The sequence below is a fragment of the Drosophila hydei genome, unplaced genomic scaffold (genome assembly GCF_003285905.1).
Source record: "Drosophila hydei strain 15085-1641.00,03,60 unplaced genomic scaffold, DhydRS2 tig00008130-arrow-arrow-pilon, whole genome shotgun sequence".
NCBI classification, from domain to species: Eukaryota; Metazoa; Arthropoda; class Insecta; order Diptera; family Drosophilidae; genus Drosophila; species Drosophila hydei.
In genome coordinates, this window is record NW_022045839.1 from 1059390 (window position 1) to 1071591 (window position 12202).

Sequence of the window (12202 nt, forward strand, 5' to 3'; positions counted from 1 at the left end):
CTATCAAATTAGTTGTTTAAAATTTAAATTAAATAATGAATTATATATTAAACAGATTGTATACTAGATATATGATAAGATATTATATAGATGATATAGATAATATGACGTAGCTGAGCAAGATTTTATTAAAAATCCTGAATTTATTATGAATATATTATTTTTATTTAAACGTATTTATGAGACATATGAAGGCGTAGATCTATGCTCATTAGCAGGTCGATGAGCTGATTTAATTTAACAATAAGTTTTACATGATCTTTCAACTATAAAGCGCAAGCAGCCAACTCAGAGCAAAGCTTAAGAGTTGCACTCGAATTAAGGACATCTCCCGACTACAACACTCCTACTTGCCTTTTCACATGTATATATTAAATATTGACATCATTAATCTCTGATATTTATCATTCCAGGCAACATCAAAGCACCTATCGAAACGACAAGTATATGCATACATAATATAATATGTTGTAAAATAAAAAAGTTTTGTAACTTCATGTTGTTTGCAACCTTTACAAATCTAACGTTGAATTGCTTATCAATATAATTTACAATGTTGTTGGCCTGTGAAAAGAAATATCAATTTTGTTTATCGCCTCAATACAGCTGTCTGCTGTATGCATTGCCAATGTCCTCCTTCAGCTCCCCCCATCAAAGCAAAGCAAATTTCGGCTGGGTTTCTGGGCGCCGTTGTCTCGAAGATGCTTGTGATTTGTGCTTGCTTGTTGGCAACGACAAAATTCACAATCAACAAAAATTCTCGAAACTTGGGACTGGCACATGAAGTATCATCGATTATTTAGTTAGCTTAAAAAGCACTTATGGCACAAAACAGTAAACAAAATATTAGAATGACAACCTACTGACCCCGAACCTCAGCTCGTGTTGTTGTGCCTCTCGCCTCCTTTACATATTTGAGTGCGGCAAGAAAAGGCCAACTGAATGTGAATCTGAATTGATTCTTAGTGCGTGAGAGTTCAATGCACGTTTTATGAATTTTAAATTTTTAATATTTATATCACTAGATTAGACGGTTGAATGGAGCCATAAATATGGGCTTCATGCTACTTAATTGTAGTATTACCTATAGCTAACATTTCATTTCATTTCATTTCATTCCATTAAATATTTATCTTTCTTATTCGCTGTGTAAAGTTATGATTCCACCGGCTGTATAAGCAAGCAAAAATTGGTCATCTACTACTATTTGTATGAACAAGCAAGCAAAAAGTGTTCGTCTACTACTATTTTAATAAACAAACAAACAAAGAGTGGACATCTGCTTTGTTCTTTTCATAAAAACAACTGTACATTTTTTTTAAATTAAAAACGCCATTTTTTCATAAATGTTTTAACTCAAAATCTGAATCTGACACGAAATATTTTTATACATTTTTCATAAATATTATTGAGCATTTTTTTTCAAATGACTGCACAGCATCTATCAATAAATCATTTCCTCTTGCGGTAATTAAATCTTTCGTTTGCAATCAGCAGCTGTGTAACATGAGTAAAAGTATGCAAGGCTAGCTAATACCCTGTAATCAAATATCTCATTCATTTGCTTCATTTGTCTTAAGGTTCAGTCGTGTCTTCAGCCTGTCACACACATTTTCACAAAACCTAAAACTTTTCAGTTGAAGTCTTCACACACACATGTAGCTTATTCATATATAAAATTCAACATTTTCATCAGTTTTATTATTCTGTTGTCATAAAACTCTCATTTGACATATTTACTTTTGTAGGGTAATCACAATAAGTGCAAAAAAGTACACAATTGACGAAAGGCTGAAGGCAGCAAGGCTCAAATTGGCGTGTGGCACGCAATGCTATATTTTGTCAAGCGAAAAAGTCGCTGTCGAATGTCAACAAATAAAACTTAAAGTATTTTTGTAAGCAAAAGTTAAGGCAAGTAATGATGACAACACATCAAGCATGCATATGGAATATAAACCATTTTTTGTTGTTCTTTTTGTGTTCTGCGTCTTGGCACTACTTTCCACTGAGACTTGAACACTCTGGCTGTTCCGTCAATGTTGGCGCTAGAAAATCCATTTGGCCCGACCAACTCTGGGGAATAGTCGCTAAGGCGACTTATGCGTTCGAGTCGCTAGGAAATAAATTATTCGGGGGTCCCGTCAGTGCTCGCCGCTCGGGCCAGAGCCCGAACAAGCCGGAACGAGAGCGCTACACAAATTATGATAAGCACTTAAGTATAATAGGCCATGTAGCAATCAATGCGAGTCCCAAATCCCAGCTGGAGGAGCGTAAATGAAAGTCCATATAAAGGTCCATTGCTGCTGCTGCTGCTGCTGCTCCTGCTGCTGGTCTTGGTTCTGTGCCAAGTGCATGGTCAGCGTGTCTGGCTGACGCTCACTCTCTCAGCTTTATTTCCTGCTTCTTTATATATACATACAGTTTATATTGCTATTTCTTTCCAACGCTTTGGCAGCTCGGACAACCAACAAATTCACTTAGATGCCTGTCGACAACTTCGTTTGCCAATTTTTTGTTGCATTCGAATAGAAAATGCACAAATAAAAGAGCAGCGCAAGTAATGTAAGCAGTGTGCCAAATAGTTGCTCCTAGTTGTAGTGGAAATCACAGTTTACTCTCTCTTTTTCTCCTTCTCTCTCTCTCTCTCTCTCTCTCGCTATGGTCGAGTGCAAATGATAGAAATGCAAATGGCGGCATTTGGTGCAGGCCAAAAAGATCTGCAAACTGCAAATAACAAACAGCCAAGCCGGAAAATCGCCTTGAAATGTGTCTGAGGCACATTCAGCGCCTGCCAGCATGACTTATGATACCAAAAAATTAGTTCTGTCTGCCCACACACATGTACACACAGTCATAAACACACACACACAAAGAGGCAGACAGGAAAAGGCAATGCCAAAATATTTTCTTATGCATGTGCTTAAATATTTAACATTTGCTCAAATATGTGCGCAATAAACAATTCAATTGTAAGTGCTACAATTGTGTAGTTTGTAAACGACTACAGAATACTCTGTTAAAATGATAGACTGTGAATAGAATAAATATATGCATAGAATAAACATAAAATATAGTTAGATATAGAAATATTTATTTTATGAATATTTAATAAAATTAAAATAATTTAAAATAAAATTTACATGAAGAAAAAAATTAAAAAAGAGTTAAAATAATTAATAATAAATAACAACAAATAAATAAAAAATTAAATATACTAATATATAATAATAAATATATATATAATATATAATAATAAAAGGAATAAAAAATAAGGGTTTATATGCTAAATAAAAAAGTGAATTAAATAAATTTAAAATAATAGTTGTTAATTAATTAAAATTAAAATAAGAAAAAGAAATAAATAAAATTAAGATAAATACTTGAAACAAGATAACCAAATAAATTATAAGTCTATTCATTCCACTTCAAAATATACCGCACCAAACAGTTTATATTTTTTTGTATATATTTCAAAGTTTATAATTTAAATGCATTTTTTTGTAAGAAAGTTAAAACGTTTTCCTTTGCCCACGCAGTTTTTTACAGTTTTTGCAACTTAACTAAATGTTTATTGAGCAAACAAGCGCTGCCAATGGGTGACCTCCATTTGCAAAGTCCCTGGGGTGGCTGGATCAACACATGTCAGCCGAAAAGCCCCAACGGACCGGAAACCCAAAAAAAAATTACAACTTTAACTGCAGCCAATGGACGGAAAGTTAGCCGAAACGCAAAAGCGACACAAACTAAAAAAAAAGAGAGATCGAGGTGGCGGAGGAGGTGGAGGAAGAGGAGGAAAAACTATGCATAAAAGTGGAACTAGCTGTGGCTAAAGCAGCGACTGCTTGTGCTTGCTAAATGGGCGGGGCTAGGGAGTACTTAAACATTTGTCTGCCCAATTTAACTAGTGCGCTAAGCAAATAAAGTGTCAGCCGAAGAGTTTGACGCTTGGTTGGGCCAGCGGGCTCCCAAATGTCCACTGTAATGGAGCACTAAATCTATATGCTGACACAGATCCAGATAGTGATAGAGAGATCTATGAATAGCTGGCAAGCAAACAAGATGCAACCGAGTCAGGCGTTTATTATTGTTTGTAACTGGAGCAGCAAGCGGGCAGAAAGCAGCACGGATGGGCATCATCAACAGCGCATCATCAGGCACTCGACCACCAGGCGGAAGTCAAAACAATGGAATAGCCATCCAGCGGAAGCTACACACAAAAGGGAACAAAAGACACTGGGCAGGGGGGTTGAGGGTATTCTGGTCCAATGGGCCGCAAACACATCCGCACAAGTGCGAGCATTAATTGCCCCAGAGATTCCAACGGTCAGCTGCAGAAAACTTGCGACCTAACTTATTGGTAGATATCATGCTGATGCTTGTGCTCAAGGGACGTGCGCATTAACGCTGCGAAAAGTTACGGAAAACGTTGCGTATACGCAATTCATATAACGTATACGTCGAGTATGCCCATGCAAATGGTACAAACTAATTAAACTGCGAGTAAATGTGGAGTAAAAAACCAAAACAAAAAAGAAATACAGATCAACCCACGAGCAGAAACGAAAAAGGTGAATAAATGTGGCGTCAAATTGAATGACCAGCAGCTGACAGAGGTCGCAGACGGGCAAAGAGTTGGGGCAGGGCAATGCGAATACGAAATGGAATTAAAGATGACAAACAAAAAAAAAACGTGAACAAAAAATGAGAAGAAAAAGTGGCAGAAGCTGAATTCATTTCAAAAATGCAAGATGCCGTGAAGACGCTGATAAAATGAAGTAGATTTCAGCCGGAATTATAAACAGCTGTAAGAAAAGGTAACACGCAGATGAGAAAGAAGAACAAGATGGGGAAGAATATAAATGCCAACGCAGGCAAATGTCCACTTGCCACTTGCCGGAACAAGGGTGGACAGGCAGACCAACGGACAGATGGGCGGTAACTGGACAAAGCTACCTGCGCGCTGTTGCCCCACTCAGTTTTGGCCCAAGCGAATGAAGAGGTGTCTGGCGTACACAACCGGGCCGAAAATGAAAATGAACAAAATTACATCAAGTGTTGAAGTTGCGCTCTTACCAAAAAAAAAAAACAGAAAAAAAGAAAAAGAGCATCCTCAACCATTCAGTCAAAGGCCCTACTGATTCGAGTTGTCCTCATCCAACGCAAAGCCGTGCAGCCAAAGGAAATGAAGTTGCTCAACGAATGCGTCCTAATTGAAATGCCTGCAGGGCCTTCAATGTATACGGCGGCTGTAAGCAAACCATTCTTTGATGAATACATACATATATAAGTGTATATATATATATATATATATATATATATATATATATATATATATATATATATATATATATATATATATATATATATATATATATATATATATATATATATATATATATATGTATGGTACGCCCTGCTGCATGCAACTTTAATTACAGAGCGTGAAAGGACAGGGAATGACAATTTTAGAATGCAACAGAGGAAAATGAAAACCACAAATAATGCTCGAAGCTAACCACAAAAAAATATCACTGAAAAGAGAACCACTTGAAAACCAATAAATATTGTCTTTTTGTACCCTGCAGCTACAGGAGATGGGTAAACCGAGAGCTCAGTGCAGGCGACAGGTGAGACTCGAAACCAAATATATAAATATCAATTAAGCTTCAATTAAATACATGCTTTAGTTTATTAACTTCAACTTGTTTGTTTATTTTGTATTTAATTTTAATTAAGTTTTTTTGTGTTAAGGACATCTGCTATGAATGTTTATTTATTTTGCTTATTATATTTATTAAATAAGCAAATAACTTAAGAAAGGAAAAAAAACGTATATATATAAAAAGAAATTATGTTTATTTTATATTCAATATTAATTGAGTTTTTAGCTAATAGTTTGATCATTTATATATTTAATTAGATTATTATCAAAAAAAGTTAGAAAAATTTCAAATAAAAATATAAAATATAAATAAAAAATAAAAATTAAGAATATTAAATAAAAAATAAAATGTAAAAGTGAAAAAAAAATAATTTAAATTATAATAAAAATGTATATTATATTATATAAATTAATAAAAAATCGTAACTATTCTTGGTAAGAGTAATACTATTTGGGATATATATATTTCAGCAGCTGATTCAGTTCGCGATTACCTTAATTTAGTTTTTTGTTGTCTATTTTAAAAAATTGATTTTTATTTTAAAATACTTGTTGACTTGTAGCTTAACTGGACAAATTACGACAGTAGACATATATTATTTCTTGCACGACACCATTGCTTACAATATTTTGAAATATTTGAAATATTCTATATACAAGTACAGGGTATCTCACGGTCCAACCACGTTGCAGATAGCGCATCGCTTGTTTTATTGTTTCTCGCATTGAACTTTGGTCTGAGCACAATTGTGTGATACAATTAATTTTGGTTTTTCAAGAGTCATGCATTTAATATTGATGAATTATTGTTTAGTGTCCCAGGGGAGAGGCCAATAAAATACATAGATATAGAACGCATAGCGCATGGCGCACAGCGCAATAAGAGAACAAGAAGCGAATCGAATCGAAAGTGAGGATGACCAAAAATATAATAAATGCTTCGTTAGAACCTTTTGTGTGTTGTGTGTGTGTGTGTGTGTGTGTTGACGGGGCATAATTTAATATGGGTGGCAGAAATCCAAAACACTTGAATGAATGCTTTGTCGTGATTTTATATTACACACAAAACCAAATAACTAACCACGAGCAATAACAAAGTCAACGAACACAGACGAATTTAATGAGAGGTCCTGAAGGAGTGAGTGCTACACACATATAAATATATAACCTTCTCGTGTGTGCCTGTGTGTGTGTGCAAATTATTGTCCTGCCTCACACACATGGAGTGTTCGTGCGTGTGTGAGGCGAGTGTTGATTTACATTTTTGATTTATTTTATTTATTTAAGCTGCTGGCTGGTGTCATCGTCTAGGCAGCAGCCATCCCGCAATAGCAGACCAAAATTATTGCTACCCATAACTTTCATGCCTTCATTTGTATTTCTTCATGATTTTTTGGTCATTTTTCTCCACTTCTTTTTTTTTGGTTTCGCTAAAAGCCTCTCGGCTATTGTTGTGAATTTATCGCAGCTTTATTTCTCTTTGTAAGCGTTTTATGCTATTTCGTTTTCGTTTTCGTTTTGGTTTTTAGTTGAGGTATTTATCACAGCGTCTCTGCCACTTGAGTAAGATTTAGTATTGCGCATACGCACAGTCTGCCCACGTTAAGCTCGACGAGCCTTGGCACAAATACTTTAAGCAGCGAAATTCATAAAAATCTAAATACCAAATTATAGCATTGATTTATGATGATGTTGGCATTACAATTAGCAATATGAATTTCTGTTGAATTATCTCTTATTTTGTAATTTATGAGAAATGAGAAACTGAGTAAGAAATATTTGAGACTTTATATGTGATATGGAAATAGTTGAGAAGCAATGTAATTTAATAAATATATTATTGGATTCTATAAAACTTTTAATAATATTATTAAATAGTTTTTTAAATTATAATATTTTATTCCTTCAATAAACTTACAATTTTTTTATCATTTTAAAAAATAGTATATATTCTTATTAATTTTATATTATATATATAAATTATTTATGACATGTATATATAAATAAAAATATTTTCGTCTACTTGTTTATAATATTTTTTTCTGCTTTTCCTATAAATTTGTAAATAATTTCATGTACAAAATATATATGTTCCCCAGTAAGCCGAACTGAACTGTCCACTTCTTAAGAACTTTGCAGTTAAACATTTTAATGGCTTAATCATGAGCTCGGCTTAAGCTCTCGCTGCTCATAATTATTACTTAAGCTCACATTTATCAAGTGCGAGCTGGCTGGCGACACATTATTGTATCATTGACCCCAGCAAGATACCATGATTTTTGCCATATTTATGAAGCAGTGCATCTGCTTTAACAGTTCCATAAATTGCCATCAGACTAGCCACTAGGTCGAGGCAGGACCTGAGCTGGCAGCGAGCAGCAGGCAGCAAGGCTGATAAATTATATTCTTATGGCCCGCAAGTAACTGCAAAATGTATTAAAGTTGAAATTGTGTTAACGGCAAGTTTATTAATTATTTCGTTTGGCCTGAGGATGCGAGACACACACAGACAGAGAGAGAGAGAGAGAACTGGAGTGCTTGTTGTGCGAGCGAGTGGGCAAGTGTCGAACAACGTCTGACTTTTACTCACGACAACAAATCGCAGCTAAAAGCATATACTACGGATGTTTTAGTCTAATTTACTGTTGTTTTAAGTGTGTGTGTGAGAGAGCTCTATGAGTACAGCTGTAGGTGTGTGCGTGTGTTGGCTTAAGCAGCTCTTTTAGTCAGTGGGTAGAGCACTAATAGATCCTCCAGCACAAAGAGCATGCTTAAACTGCACTCCTAATGAGTCAGGAAGGCAGCATAAATACTAAAGCATCGCCCCAAGCGCTGTCCTTGGCAAAATTCACTTCAGACTGTGTTTGCTAGTTGATATAGAAGTCTTGAACCAATAAGTAACAGCTTGAAATTATGCTGAGCTCTGAAAAGTTACTTATGGACGAATATATTCAGAATGAACTTAATTGATTCGTGCATATTGGCTAAAATAACTTGAAATTTACTTTATAATTTGATGAACCCATAAATAATTATAATAATGCAGAAGCCACTCATGAAGAGCAGCCAGGCCCAGCAACTTATTTGGCAATTTAATTTAATTGGCCTTTTCTTGTTCACCTTCAATCCTGGGACTGTGTGAAGGCGGGCCCCAAACAGCATTTGTTATGTGCTTTGATGTGCCGCACATGGCGGAAATTGTATGCCGACTCGAAATGCCAATTATTCAATGCAATCGAACCTATATAGACACTGTCATTGACAATGTATTTGACTGTGTAATTAACCACACTAGTAGGAATTGTCAGAATCTCTCGTTAAGGGGCCCTTTGTGTCGTATACTTAATTATTTAATGGTTCGATGCATATACAACTAGCTTAAAGTTTTGCTATCTGTTCTGTATTCCGTAGTTCGTAACCGTTTTATGGCAGTAAACTGCCAACTCTTTGAATAGCACAAACTTTTACCATCACATCTTGAAGACTTCATAATGAGCAAGATAATACTATAAAAGCCTCTCGACTTGGGCACTTGACAGTTATCGGCCGAAGTCGCCTTTAGTAATTATATAGTATACAGTACGTGTCGGCTTTCGGATGTAATGCATATCAGTTTCAGTGCTGGGCATTAAATTTCAACTGGAAAATGTCCTTTGGTATTGCGACCACACCCAATGCAGGCCAGCCTGGCGCTTCCAAAATATTTGTTGTCCACATACTTCAACCAAAGGCCAGATAGCCAGCCAACCAGTCAGACAGCCAGCATAAAATATCTGCTTATGGCCATGCGACCCACACATACAACTATATTCACTTAATTATAGATGCGACACGCAAGCCATTCAGCCCATTCACTGGACCATTTCAATTGCTGAAAAGGCGTGCCAGAGTGCGTCAAGTATGCGCCCTGTGGTCCCTCATCGGGCAGCATGTTTATGTCTGGCCCGAGATCTCTAGCTGGAGCTGGGCTGGTGTGGCGCCTGGGCAGGAAAGTGTGGGCTCAGGTTCATTTGGGGCCATTACTTTGCACACAAGGCAGCAATAAACTAACAATTAGACCGAATATAACAAGCAAAACACGCGACACACGCACAGAGCACACAGTAGGCACACAGGACTTGCAAGACACGCAGGACACTCGGCACATGCAAATGTCTAAGAAATTGCAAAATATCTTTAAACATATCAGCTAATTTCAGGCGTCTCCCGATTCGGGCTAGATTTGAATGATTTTTAATTAATCACGGCTCTTGAAGTGCTTCCATGTGCGTTTGAACATGCATGAAAAGACTTTTTAATTTGATTCGATACAAGTTTACCTTTTGATATGCCAAGCACATGAGTTTCTCTGGCACTTTGAATCCTGCTCAGGTATTAAGACTGAAAACATTTAGCTAAATTCGTTTTCAGCAAATTAAAATTGCCTGATTGATGTCAATAAAGTGTCTCGGTTTATTTTTAAGTAATAAATATTTCTGCCTCTTTTTTAAGCAATTGAAATTAAAACTTGTATAAATAAATAACCCTTTAATAGTCAACAGAATGAAATTTGATAGTGATTTTTGATTGTTTATGAAATTTTGGGCAAATGCTAAAGGAGTTCATAAAATATTCATTTTTGTGTTGAACCGTTTAGATAAATATTTTTTTTTGTTTATTTTACGATGCTTTCTTTAAATAACATTATTTTTTTATTACTCTAAAGTACAGCTTAAATAAATAGTTATCTGTATGTTACTTGTTAGGTAATTGTAAAACTTTAACGATTTGATAAGGTTTGAAACGTAGTCGACTTGGAATAGAAGACTGCAAAAGTCGTCGAAAGAGTGAACTGGGCCAAAAAAATATAATTATAACTAATAAGTAATTTAATATGATAATAAATAATATAACCATAATAATTTGATAATATTAAATAAATAATATTTATATAGATACAAATTGTGTAAAAATATAAATTTAAATTAATAATATGTCTATAAATATTATAAATGTAAAGAAATATTATTTTTAATTTTTATGAAATTAAGTATTTAATAATGATTAGTTAATTATTATCACTGCCCTCAAGATCATTTCAAATACACAAGGCGCACTTATTTTATATAAATTCTTAAATATCAATTGCCTCATTGCATATAAATTAAAATAAACAAAACTCCTATCTAGTCTCTACGCTCCTTTTAAAAACTCTTTCAAAAGTCAATATAAAGCAAAATAGTTATTCACAGCAGCCATAAAATCTAGCTGCATTTTTGGGCCTAACGATTGGAATAGCAATAGAGATAGTACATGAAAATACTGGCTAATTGGGCTCTAGCTCTTTGCGAGTATATGAATTTCACCTCAAGTCGAAGCTGGCAATTAAAAACGGCAAAAAAGGCAGCTGCATTCCGGACGTGGCCGCAACATTTCTTCAATTTATGTTTGTTGCAATAACTCACAATTTTGCTATGCGCACAAGGCCATGTTCACAAACCGCAATCAGAACTTAGACAAAGACAACGGGCAAAAAAAAAGAACAAAATAATAGCAACCTGTACAACACTGACAAAACTTGTTAACCACAACAAGAACAAAGTTGAAATTGCAACGCGTGGGAGCAGCAGCAGCAGCAGCAGCAGCAACAGCGGCAACAGCAAATATATAATTCATAAAGGGCGTAAAACAAATGTGGAGAATCGCTTGGAAAATTGTAGCCTTACTCATGGCATAAAGCACTTGCACTTGCACTTACCATTCACATCACACACTCACGTCGTTTGTCCGCGTGTGTGTGTCCGCGTGTCCGTCAAGCGACTGCAGCCAAAAGAAGAACACAAAAAATACGGCAATTCGCAGCAAGTTCAGTTTTGTTGCGGCAAGTTCACTTCCGCTTCCGTTCGCGCACGATACCGTTACGTTACGTTGCGTTGCGTTAACTAAATTCTGTTGTCAAAAAGTGGAAAATGTTGCAAATATTCTGACAGCAGTTGCAACTAAGGGGCTAACTGCTTAGCCATCTGAGCCGGCCAGCAAAAGTTTGGAGTCGAAGCAACGTGTTACGGCAACTGCCGCAGATTCCGGCCGAGTTGCGAGAGCGCACTTAACTTTCCCGGCTAACTTTATGCCACACTTAAACAACACTGCGAGTGCAAACTTTTCTATCGGTGCAGTTCTTATTATTTACTTAACTTGCCGCAACTTGACAGCTGCCTGGCTATAAATACGATAGTATTTTATATTTTATGTTTTATATTTTATATTTCGTATTTCGTAATTCGTATTATGCCAAAATTCGCATGGAAAAAGTTGTTGGCTAATGCATAATTTATCTTCTGCGACACGTCTTGGCTGTTCTAAGTCTGAAAATAACTGTTTTGCTTGTTCGGTCGATGCTCGCAGTTTATCTGTCGCCGTTGTTGCAACCGCTCCGTCTTAGGAATCACCGCAAACTGTTTGCCCGTGCCCAAGTCCCGGGATCAGAAGCAGTTCTTCTGCCCGGATGCCGCATCTCGTGCCGTCCAAGACAAAAACATCGCACGCTTTTATGAATGGTGC